Source organism: Mustela lutreola, chromosome X (genome assembly GCF_030435805.1).
Source record: "Mustela lutreola isolate mMusLut2 chromosome X, mMusLut2.pri, whole genome shotgun sequence".
NCBI classification, from domain to species: Eukaryota; Metazoa; Chordata; class Mammalia; order Carnivora; family Mustelidae; genus Mustela; species Mustela lutreola.
This window is the reverse complement of record NC_081308.1, coordinates 54,968,246-54,981,565: the sequence shown is the minus strand read 5'-3', so window position 1 is coordinate 54,981,565 and position 13,320 is coordinate 54,968,246. Positions and strand designations below refer to the sequence as shown.

The window sequence follows — 13,320 nt, the reverse complement described above, 5'->3', positions numbered from 1 at the left end:
ATTGTCTTGTAGAGTCTCAGATATAATAGAAAATCCTGCCAAGGAGGACCATACCATTATTATAGCTCTTAATTATCCCTACTCAATAAGAGTTTCAAATATAATGTCTTGAACATAGCAAAATGTAACAAAGCACGCAAAGAAAAACCATTAACAAGATTTGATAGACAAAATGGGATTAAGTATGATATTAAAATGATCAATAAAGATTGTAAAATGGCTTGATTACTCTGCTCAAAGAAATGAGAGGGGAAGCAAATTGAACAAAAAACTGACACTAAAAATGATATTGAGAAAGATTTTATAAATGAACCAAATGGATACTCTAGAACTTTAAAGATATGACAGCTAATTTAAGATACCACAGGGGTGCCTGGGTGGCTCACTTAATTAAACCTCCAATTCTTTTCCTTTTATTTAACACCTTAATTTTATTTTATTTCTTTCATTTTGGCTCAGGTCATGATGTCAGGGTTGTGAAATAGAGCCCAGAGTTGGGCTCTGTGCTGAGCCTGGAGCCTGCTTAAGATTCTTTTCTCTTCTTTTTCTATCCCTCCCTGCACTCTTGCTCGCTCGCTCTCTCTTGCTTGCTAATAAATAAATAAATATATAAATATATAGATAATAGACAAAGCAAAATAAAAGCAGATTATGGAAATAAATATAAAGATTTTGAAATGAAAACAAGTTCAAAATAAAATAGAGAAGACCTACACAGCTAAAAGTTCATTCAAAAATCTACTATTAAAGAATTCAGTATGACACAATGTTAAGATATCAAAAGATTTGAGCATGTACTTTACAGAAAGGGTAATCCAAATGGCCACTCATATATAAAAACTGTTTATCTTTATTATGAATCTGGAATTAAATTAAAATTAAAATTAAATTAAAACCTAGAATGGCATACTATTACACACTTACCATATTGGGCAACAGTAAAAATGTCTTGCAAGAATGTGAAAGAATGACAGTGCCCATAATAAAAACATTTGAGGTAAGTTGTACAATATTTAGAAAACTTAACAATAAAAATAAAAAAAAAATTGGTCCATTCCTAGAAACACAACATGGAACTAAATGAATATTTTCACCAGGATATGCAAACAGATGATTATAGTTATTTCATTCATAACAGCAGATCAGCAGTGGTATATTTGCACAATGTTACATTAAATAAGAGAGAATATTAACAACCTGGGAGGAGGGGCTAGGTTGTTATCATAAAGAGATCTTCTATGGTGCTGATTATGTTCTATTTCTCAAAATCTTTAAGTTAAAAAAGTTTTCCAGTTTATATCTAGATAGATAGAGAGATAGATAGATAGATGATAGATAGACAGATATCCCAGAAGCTGCAATGCTAGGCTAGGACCAGGCTTTAAAGGGCTTTTCTATACTCTACTAAATACTTTAAACCTTTCATTATATCATAGCTCAGTGTTCAAATCTCCATTGGTTTCCTCAGTTTCCTAATATTTCTCTTAAGGTGACCTGATCTAGACTTTTGATCACCTTTGTCTAAATATTTCTATTTTAACAAAGTCCTTTTTAACACTCAGAGACTGAAACTTAGAAAAATACTCTGTTATCTCACTAGAGTGGAAAATATATAGTTACCCATTAACTAATGATATCCATGTCTACATTAGATCCATGACATTTTTAATTCTTGGGAGCTTTTGGTTAAATGAATTTTTTAAGCTTCCTTTAAATGAAGCTTTAAGCCACCACCACATGAATAAAATTGAAGAACTAAATGAAAACAAGCCAAGTATTTACAGAGTAATAGAATGTGCAGTGGAAAGAGTACAATTCTGAAATCATAAAGCCTAAATTAGTGTGATGCATCTTTACTAGCCATGTAATCATAAACCAGTTATCTAAATTGTGTTTCCTCGGTTTTTTCACCCATGAAATGGTGATGATAATACTTATTATGCAGAGTTGTTGTGTGGCTGTAATGAAGCATGGAGCATGAGAGTCTCATATTCCATGCTAAAATGATAGCTATTTTTATACTTATAATAATTCTAATAATAGTAATTAAATTGTTCAAAATGATAATATTCATTTATATTGAGGCATTGTATTGACTATTCATAGACACATTTACCAAAATAAATTTCATTTTACTTTACCCCCCCTGAGGATATATATTTTCTAATTCAATATGAATCTCATTATGAATAATAATTATCATGATAAATATGCTGATTTTTCTTCTATTTATTTTTAGGGAAGTATCCTAAACTGTTGAACATAAAGAAACTTAAGCAAGTCTGTCTTATTCAAAATTTGCATGCTGCTTTCTTATGAAACTAGATTATAGAGTTGTATGAAATAAATTCATGCAGTTAAGATATTTATGTTTGGAAAACTGGGTGGTCAGTTTAGTATCTCAAAAGAAGATTTTAAATTTAAACCTTAAAAATGAGCTCTTTCAGCCTTATTTATAGACCATCCTTCATGCTTCATAAGTATTCCTTCATTGTAAACTAAGTAATAGTTTTTGTCACAGTGTATATAACTAAAATGGATTTTATATTCTATTATTTCAGAGTTAGTTGCAGTTTCTACTTCCTTACTTCCTTTTTTGAAAAATAGATTAATTTTACAAAAAGTTTTTTCCAGCTTTATTGAAAAATAATCGACATATTATAATTTGTAAATTTAAGAAATGATTTCTTATAACATTGCAAACTTTTAACATTGTGTAAATTTTGTACAATTTGATAAATTGGTATACATCTGTATTGCAATATAATCTACATAAAAATGTTAATACATCTACTATCTCATATAGTTGCCACTGTTTTTATGCATGTATCGTAAGGAATTTTAAGATCTACTCTCTTAGCAACTCTTATGTATATAGTACAGTAGAGATAAACTTCAGAGTTCTTGTGGGTTTTGTTCCAGACCACCTCAATAAAGAGATTATCTCAATAAACTAAGTCAAATTATTATTGTTTTTTTGGTTTCCCAGTGCATATAAAAAAATAAACACTATACTGTACTGTTCAAAAGCATTATGTCTTTAAAGAAAAACAATGTATATACCTTAAGTAAACTAGTTCTGAGTTTTTAGTGGGTCGTAATTACTGATCACAGATCACCATAACAAATACAATAATAATGAAAAAACTTGAAATATTGCAAGAATTACCAACATGTGACAGAGAGACACAAAATGAACAAATGTTGTTAGAAAAATGGAGGCAGCAGACCTTTTTTATACAAGAATCCTATAAAATTTCAACTTGTAAGAATGTGATATATGCAAAGTTTAATAAAGGGAAGCACAATAAAAAAGTATGTATATATTATTAACTATGATCATCATGCTGTACATTAGATCCCCAGAACTTTTTCATATTATAGTTGCAAGTTTGTACCCTTTGACCACCTTACTCCACCCCAGGTTCACCCCTTGTCAACTCAACTCTAAGTTTCTATTAGTTTGCCTTTTCTTCAGATTCTGTATGTAAGGGATATCATAATACATAAATTTAAAAAATATATAAAATCTTTGAAATATTTCACTTAGTATAATACCTTCAAGATCCATCCATGCTGTTGTAAATGGCAGTATTTCTTAATTTTTCATGGTTAAGTAGTAGTATTCCATAGTATATATTTACCATACTTATTTTATTCATTCATCCATTAATGGATACTGAAGCTATTTCCATCTCTTGCTTAGAGTTAATAATTTTATAATGAACATAAGAGTGCAGATATGTCTTCGAATAGTGACTCCGTTTCCTTTAGATATATACCTAGAAGTGGGATTACTGAATCATATGGTAATTTTACTTTTAATAATATGAATCATCTCCATACTGTTTTCCATACAAATTTATATCCCTATCACAGTGCATAAGTTCCCCATTTTCCCCAATATTTACCAAAATTTTTAGTTTTAATTTTTTGGTAGTATATATTCTAATAGGTAGTAATATCTTGCTGTGTTTTCCAGAAGTAAACAACAACAACAACAACATAATGACTTTGCCCTGAGTTTTTACGTTGAGCACTTTTTAATGCTCCTGTTGGTCATTTATACAACTTTTTGAAAGACAAAGTCTATTGAGATCCTTTTGGTATTTTTTAAATTATATATTTTTTTCTATTTGTATCTGTTGGTTATTAACCTCTTTTCAGATATAAGATTTGTAAGTATTTTCTTCCATTCTGTGGATTGTGTTTTTATTCTCTCTCTCTCTGTCTCTCTTTTTCGGCAATGCAGAAACTTTAGTTTGATGTAATACCATTTATTTATTTTTGGTTTTTTACTTGTGTTTTTGGTCTGGTATCCAAAAAACTATTGGCAAGACCAATGTCAAGGAGAATTTTTCCTATGTTTTCCTTTAGGAAATTTAGTTTCATGCATCACAGTTAAGTCTTTAATCTATTTCAAGTTAAGATTTATGAGTGATATAAGGCTCCAGTTTCATACTGTTTTATGTGACTATTCAGTTTTAAATATCATCTATTGAACAGACTATCCTTACCCATTACATATGTTGGCCCCTGTCAAATATTAGGTGACTGCATGAAAGGATTTATTTCTGGACTCTCAATTCTGTTCTACTTGTTTATTGGTCTGTTTTTATGCCAGTATACTTTATTGTTTTGAGCTTGAGGGCTTTGTAGTATAATTTCAAATCAAGAAGTGTAATTTCTCTTCTTCATTCTTTCTCAGAACTGCTTTGATTATTTGTTGTCTTTTATGGTCTCATATAAATTTTAGGATTCTTTACTTACTTCTGTCAAAAAATAATATTGGATTTTTTTAAAAAAGATTTTTTATTTATTTATTTGACAGAGAGAGATGACAAGCAGGCAGAGAGGCAGGCAGAGAGAGAGGAGGAAGCAGGCTCCCTGCTGAGCAGAGAGCCTGATGCAGGGCTTGATCCCAGGACCCTGGGATCATGACCTGAGCCGAAGGCAGCGGCTTAACCCACTGAGCCACCCAGGCGCCCCTAACATTGGATTTTTGATAGGAATTGAACTTAAAGATGGTTTCCGGTAGTATGGACATTTTAACAATGTTAATTCTTACCATTCATAAATATGGGCTATCTTTCCATTTGTGTCTCCTTCAATTTCTTTTCCTTATCAATGTCATAGTTTATGGGGTACAGATCTTTCATCTTCTTAGTTAAAACTTTTCCTAAGTATTTTATTATTTTTGATGCTATTGTGAATTAGATTGTTTTTCATCATTAGAGTGTAAAAATGCTCCTGTCTTGTGCTTACTTTGGCAGCACATATACTAAAATTGGAATGATGCAGAGAAGATTAGCGTGATCACTGAACAAGGATGACATGAAAAACTGGGAAGCATTCCACATTAAAAACAAAACAAAACAAAATTCTTGTCTTTTATATATTGATCTTGTATTTGGCAGCTTTACTAAATTTGTTTATCAAATTTTTTGTGACGTTTTTAGGATTTTTTTACATGTAAACTCATGTTATCCAAAAAAGGAAAATTTTATTTCTCCTTTTTTTTTTTTTTTGGAGTCTTTTATTTCTTTGTGCTCCTTGTTTCTCTGGCTAGGACATCCAGTACTATGTCAAATGAGAGTAGTGAAAGTGGACACACTTGTCTTGTTTCTGATCTTTAAGGTGAAAACTTTCAAACTTTTTTGATTGAATATGAGATTAGCTCTGGGCTTGCAATATGTGTTTTTTAATTGATTTTTTAAAATTTTTATAAACATATAATGTGTTTTTATCCCTAGGAGTACAGGTCTGTGAATCACCAGGTTTACACATTTCACAGCACTCACCATAGCACATACCCTCCCCAATGTCCATACCCCCACCATCCTCTCCCAACACACCTCCCCCCAGCAACCCTCAGTCTGTTTTGTGAGATTCAGTGTTTTATGGTTTGTGTCCCTCCCAATCCCATCTTCTTTTATTTTTCTTTTCGTACCCCCCAAACTGCCTATGTTGCATCTCCACTTCATCGTATCAGGGAGATCATATGATAGTTGTCTTTCTCAGATTGGTTTATTTCGCCAAGCATAATACCCTCTAGATCCATCCACGTCATCACAAATAGCAGGATTTCATTTCTTTTGATGGCTGCATAGTATTCCATTGTACATATATACCACATCTTATTTATTGATTCATCTGTGGAAGGACGTTTAGGTTCTTTCCATAGTTTAACTATTGTGGACATTGCTGCTATAAACATTTGGGTGCATGTGCCCCTTCAGAATGCCACGTTTGTATCTTTAGGGTATATACCCAGTAATACAATCACTGGGTCATAGGGTAGTTCAATTTTCAGCTTTTTGAGGAACCTCCACGCTGTTTTCCAGAGTGGTTGCACCAGCTTGCATTCCCACGTACAGTGTAGGAGGGTTCCCCTTTCTCCACATCCTCGCCAGCATCTGCCATTGACTGACTTGTTCATTTTAGCCATTCTGAAAGGTGTGAGGTGGTATCTTATTGTGGTTTTGATTTGTATTTCCCTGATGCCGAGTTATGTGGAGCATATTTTCATGTGTCTGTTGGCCATTTGGATTTATTCTTTGCAGAAATGTCTGTTCATGTCTTCTGTCCATTTCTTCATTGGATTATTTGTTCTGAGGGTGCTGAGTTTGATAAGCTCTTTATAGATTTGGGATACTGGCCCTTTATCTGGTATGTCATTTGTAAATATCTTCTCCCATTCTGACAGTTATCTTTTGGCTTTGTTAACTGTTTCCTTTGCTGTGGAAAAGCTTTTTGATCTGATGAAATCCCAATAGTTCATTTTTGCCCTTGCTACCCTTGCCTTTGGCGATGTTCCTAGGAAGAAGTTGCTGCTGCTGAGGTCAAAGAGGTTGCTACCTGTTCTCTCCTCAAGGATTTTGATGGATTCCTTTCTCACATTATGCTTCTTCATCCGTTTCCAGTCTATTTTCATGTATGGTGTAAGGAAATGGTCCAATTTCTTTTTTCTGCATGTGGCTGTTCCATTTTCCCAACACCTTTTGTTGAAGAGGCTGTCTTTTCTCCATTGGACATTCCTTCCTGTTTTGTTGATGATTAGTTGACCATAGAGTTGAGGGTGTATTTCTGGGCTCTCTATTCTGTTCCATTGATCTATGTCTGTTTTTGTGACAGTTCCCTACTATCTTGATGATGACAACTTTGTAATAGAGCTTGAAGTCTGGAATTGTGATGCCAACAACTTTGGCTTTCTTTTTCAATATTCCTCTGGCTACTCGAGGTATTTTCTGGTTCCATATAAATTTTAGGATTATTTGCTCCATTTCTTTGAAAAAAAATGGATGGGATTTTGATAGGGATTGCATTAAGTGTGTAGATTGCTTTAGGTAGCATAGACATTTTCACAATATTTATTCTTCCAATACAGGAGTATGGAACACTTTTCCATTTTTTGTGTCTTCTTCAATTTCTTTCATGAGTGCTTTAGAGTTTTCTGAGTATAGATTCTTTGTCTCTTTGGTTAGGTTTATACCTAGGTATCTTAGGGTTTTGGGTGCAACTGTAAATGGGATTTACTCCTTAATTTCTATTTCTTCTGTCTTATTTATATAAAAAATGCAACCAATTTCTGTGCATTGATTTTATATCCTGACACTTTACAGAATTCCTATACAAGTTAGAGCAGATTTTGAGTGGAGTCCTTTAAGTTTTCCACATACAGTATCATATCATCTGCAAACAGTGATAGTTTGAATTCTCTTTTGCCAATTTGGCTTAATTTCAATGCCTTTAATTTCTTCTTGTTGCCTGATTGCTGAGGCTAGGACTTCTAGTACGATGTTGAATAGCAGTGTCATGATAACGGACATCCCTACTGTGTTCCTGACCTCAGCGGAAAAGTATTCAGTTTTTCTCCATTGAGAATGGTATTTACAGTGGGTTTTTCATAGATGGCTTTGATAATATTGATAATATGTGCCTTCTATCCCTACACTTTGAAGAGTTTTAATCAGGAAGGGATACTGCACTTTGTCAAATGCTTTTTCAGCATCTATGGAGAGTATCAGATGGCTCTTTTTCTTTCTTTTATTAATGTGTTGTATCATATTGATTGATTTGCAGAAGTTGAACCAACCTTGTAGCCCTGGAATAATTCCCACTTGGTCGTGGTGAATAAGCCATTTAATGTACTATTGAATCCGATTGGCTAGTATTTTGGTGAGAATTTTCGCATCTGTGTTCATCAAGGATATTGGTCTGTAGCTCTCTTTTTTGATGGGATCCTTGTCTGGTTTTGGGTTCAAGGTGATGCTGGCCTCAGAAAAAAAGAGTTTGGAAGTTTTCCTTCCATTTCTATTTTTTGGGAACCGTTTCAGGAGAATAGGAATTAATTCTTCTTTAAATGTTTGGTAGAATTCCCCTGGGAAGCCATCTGGCCCGGGGCTTTTGTTTGTTTGGAGATTTTTGATGACTGTTTCAATCTCCGTACTGGTTATGTGTCTGTTCAGGTTTTCTATTTCTTCCTGGTTCAGTTGTGGTAGTTTATATGTCTCTAGGAATGTATCCATTTCTTCCAGATTGTTGAATTTGTTGGCGTAGAGTTGCTCATAGTATGTTCTTATAATTGTTTGTATTTCTTTGATGTTGGTTGTGATCTATCTTCTTTCAATCATGATTTTATTTATTTGAGTCCTTTCTCTTTTCTTTTTGATAAGTCTGGAAAGGGGTTTATCAATCTTATTAATTCTTTCAAAGAACGACCTCCTAGTTTCGTTGATTTGTTCTATTGTTTATTTTTGTTGGTTTTAGTTTTTTTTTTGTTTCTATTTCATTGATTTCTGTCATGATCTTTATTATTCCTCTTCTCCTGCTGGATTTAGGCTTTCTTTGTTGTTCTTTATGCAACCCCTTTAGGAGTAGGGTTATGTTGTGTATTTGAGATCTTTCTTATTTCTTGAGAAAGGCTTGTACAGCTTTATATTTTCCTCTCAGGACTGCCTTTGCTGTATCCCACAGATTTTGAACACTTTTGTTTTCATTATCATTTGTTTCCATGAATTTTTTCAATTCTTCTTTAATTTCCTGGTTGACCAATTCATTTTTTAGAAGGATGCTATTAGTCTCCATGTATTTGTGTTCTTTCCAAATTTCCTCTTGTGATGGAGTCTAGTTTAAGAGCATTGTGGTCTGAGAATATGCAGGGGATGATCCCAATCTTTTGATAATGGTTGAGATCTGATTCATGACCCATATGTGGTCCATTCTGGAGAATGTTCCATGTGCACTAGAGAAGAATGTGTATCTGTTATTTTGGGATGGAATGTGTTGAATATACCTGTGATGTCCATCTTGTCCAGTGTGTCATTTAAGGCCTTTTTCCTTGTTGATCTGTTGCTTGGATGATCTGTCCATTTCAATGAGGAGAGTGTTAAATTCCCCTACTATTATTTTATTTTTGTCGATGTGTTTCTTTGATTTTGTTATTAATTGGTTTATTTAGTTGGCTGCTCCCATGTTAAGGACATAGATATTTAAAATTGTTAGGTCTTCTTGTTGGACAGACCCTTTGAGTATGATATAGTGTCCTTCCTCATCTCTTATTATAGTCTTTGGCTTAAAATCTAATTGATCTGATATAAGGATTGCCACCCCAGCTTTCTTCTGATGTCCATTAGCATGGTACATTGTTTTCCACCCCCTCTTTTTAAATCTGGGGGTGTCTTCGGGTCTATGATGAGTTTCTTGGGCAGCATATTGACGGGTTTTGCTTTTTATCCATTCTGATACCCTGTGTCTTTTGATTGGTGCCTTTAGGCCATTTACATTCAGGGTAACTATTGAGAGATATGAATTTAGTGGCATTGTATTGCCTATAATGTGACTGTTACTGTATATTGTTTCTGTTCCTTTCTGATCTACTACTTTTAGGCTCTCTCTTTGCTTAGAGGACTCCTTTCAATATTTCCTGGAGAGTTGGTTTGGCGTTTGCAAATTCTTTCAGGTTTTGTTTGTCCTGGTAGCTTTTTAATCTCTCCTTCTATTTTCAATGATAGCCTAGCTGTATATAGTATTCGTGGCTGCATGTTTTACTCACTTAACACTCTGAAGATATCATGCCAGGTCTTTCTGGCCTGCCAGGTCTCTGTGGATAAGTCTGCTGCCAATCAAATGTTTTTACTGTTGTACAATACAGACTTCTTCTCCCAGGATGCTTTCAGGATTTTCTCTTAGTCATTAACAGTTGTAAATTTTACAATCAGGTTACGGGGTGTGGACCTATTTTTATTGATTTTGAGGGTCATTCTTTGTATCTCCTGGATTTTGATGTTTGTTCCCTTTGCCATATTAGGGAAATTCTCTAGAAATTTCTCTCCAATATACCTTCTGCTCCCCTCTCTCTTTCTTCTTCTTCTGGCATCCCAATTATTCTAATGTTTTGTCGTCTTATGGTCTCACTTATCTCTCAAATTCTCTCCTCATGGTCCAGTATTTGTTTGTCTCTCTTTTGCTCAGCTTTTTATTCTCCATCATTTGGTCTTCTGTATCACTAATTCTTTTGCCTCATTTATCCTAGCAGTAAGAACTTCCATTTTTTATTGCACCACATTAATAGCTCTTTTGATTTCAACTTGGTTAGATTTTAGTTCTTTTATTTCTCTAGAAGGGGCTTTTATCTCTCTGGAGAGGGTTTCTCTAATATCTTCCATGCCCTTTTCGAGCCCAGCTAGAACCCTGAGAGTTGTCATTCGGAACTCTAGTTCTGTCATATTATCAATGTCTGTTTTGATTAGGTCCCTAGCCTTTGGTACTGCCTCTTGTTCTTTTTCTTGTGGTGAGTTTTTCTACCTTGTCATTTTGAGCAGATAAGAATATATAAAGAAGCAAATAAAATGCTAAAAGGGTGGCAAAGACCCCAGGAAATTGTGCTTTAACCAAATCGGAAGAGACCCCAAGTTGTGGGAGAACGAAAGGGGATAAAAAAGAAGTTTTAGGGGAAAAAAAGGTTAAAAAAAAAAACAAGGAAAAAAATATTACAAAAGAAAAAAATTATATATATACTAGATTTTTGACTAGAACAGGGTCACTCACGTAATTTTGGGAGTATTTTGGTCTCTTAGAAGCAACTACCTCCAAAGATTTTAAAGGATGAAAAACATATAAGGGTAGGCACAATGACGGGATGGAATAAACCTATAAAAATGAGTAAAAATTTAATTTCTAAAAAAGTTGATAGAGCAAGTTGGTGGGGACAATAAAGAAAAATAAACTGGAGAGAATTTGCTCAGGCTGGACAGTGGAACAATCTTGGAGCTAGATTTAGGGTGTATTTTGGTCTATTAGGAGAAGTTATACCTCAAATTATTTAGAAGAAAAAACCCGATGTGTAAAAAAATATATAGTTAGATACAATGGAGGATAAAATATGACTATAATAATGAAGGTTCAAAATAGATTATTATTTTTGTAAGATATTTTTAAAATAAACTCATTAAAAAATCATTGAAAGACGAATTGGAAAAAGTTAAAAAAAAGTAGCAGAAGAGAAAAGAAAAAATATATAACTGCAAGACTAAAGAATCATTGGGAGAAAGCCATGAATTCCTTGTTTTGCTTTCTCCTCCTCTGGAATTCCACTGTTCTCTTTAGTAAGTGAAGTTGATCTTGGCTGGGTTTCTTGTTGGTCTTCTGGAGAAGGGGCCTTTTGTATTGATTCTCAGGTGTCTTTGCCCGAGATGGATTTATCCTGCCCTTACCTAGGGTAGGGCTAAGTAATCTGCGAGCTTTTGATCCCTGAAGGCTTTCCGTAGAGTTCTGGATGATGAAATGATAATGGCGGTCTCACAATCCGGCCCAGAGGAGTGGAGAGCTCAGGGCCCCGCTCCTCAGTGCACCTTCAGAGAAAAGTGCTTAATCACTCCCATAATCCCGGCCTCTGGCCATGCTTGGAGAAAAGTACTCTGTCATTCGCACTTTTAGAAATGTCTTTGGTCATTCTCATCTCCCTGGCCTCTGGCCGTGCTTAGAGAAAAGAGCTCAATTACTCCTGTCTCCCTGGCCCTTTGCCATGCTCCAAGCTCACCCTGCCTATGCCTGGTTCAAAGTAACCCTGGGTTGAGAGCTCACTCCTCAGTTTTGTCTCTGTAGCTGGCTTCCCCACTCTAATACCTGTGAGTTCTGTGACACTCAGATACCCCTGGTCCTTCTGTGACCCTGAGGGACCTGGGGCTATGCTGACCCCAGTTGGGCTTCACTCTGGTTTAGCTTCTGGGGTGATATCCTTCAGTGGATCAAACTTAAAATGTCCTGATTTCATGCTCAGTTTCTCCACAGCTTGCCGGGAGCTGCCCCCCCCCCCGCGGTCTACCTTCCCGTTCTTTGGGTTCACTTTTCCGCCGGTTCTACCTTTCAGAAAGTGATCAATTTTCTGTTTCTAGAATTGTTGCTCTCCTTCTCTTTGATCTCCCATTGGACTTGTAGGTGTTTGCAATGGTTCGATAAGCTATCTAGCTGATCTCCTGCAACCTGATGTCGTCTCAGCCTGCTACTTCTCCGCCATCTTGAATCCTTCCACGGAATATGTGGTTTTTATTGTGTTGATGTGAATTCTTTCTGTACCCAGTTTGGTGAGTATTTTTATTATGAAAGTGTGTTGAATTTTGTCAAATACCTTTTCTGCATATATTGAATTGATCATATGAGTTTTTATTGATCATTCTATTAATATAATGCATCACATTTACTGATATGTGCTGGTGAATTCAGTTTTGTAGCATTTTGTAGAGAATTTTTACATTTTTTATTTATCAGGGATATGATCCAGTAGTTCTTTTTGTTGCTGATTTGAAAAGTGCCTCGGAGCATTTCAACCACTTCAACTTTTGGGAAGGGTTTTAAAAGTGTTTGTATTATTTCTTCTTAAAATGTTTGGTAGAATTCACTGTGGACATCATCTGATTCTGGACTTTTATTTGTTAGAAGGTTTTTATTACGGATTCAATCTCCTTACCCCTTATTGGTCTGTTCACATTTTTTATGTCCTTATGATTCAGTCTTGATAGGTTGTATGTGCCTAGGAATTTGTCCATTTCCTCTAGGCTTTTGATTTGCTGGCATTTAACTGTCTGTTATCTTTTATATTTCTGTGGTATCTGTTATAATGTGTCCTTTTACATTTCTAATTTTATTGAGTCTTCTCTCTTTTTTCTGATTTAGTCTAGCTGTCTTTTTTTGTATTTATCATTACCAAGTCTAATTTTATTTACCATTTTAAAAAACTTTCTAGTTTTTTAATTCTATATTTAATTTATTTCTGCCCTAATTTTTATGTTTTTCCTTCCTTTTGCTACTTTTAAGTTTACT

The 13,320-nt window shown here is 34.5% G+C and overlaps 1 non-coding gene across 1 annotated transcript; it reads left to right on the top strand.

The window, feature by feature from the left end:
* The first annotated feature begins 5,257 nt into the window (after nucleotides 1–5,257).
* LOC131822315 (U6 spliceosomal RNA) lies at nucleotides 5,258–5,364 on the top strand. The gene has a single exon (XR_009350193.1). It is a non-coding gene; the product is annotated as a U6 spliceosomal RNA (small nuclear RNA).
* The last annotated feature ends 7,956 nt before the right edge of the window (nucleotides 5,365–13,320 follow it).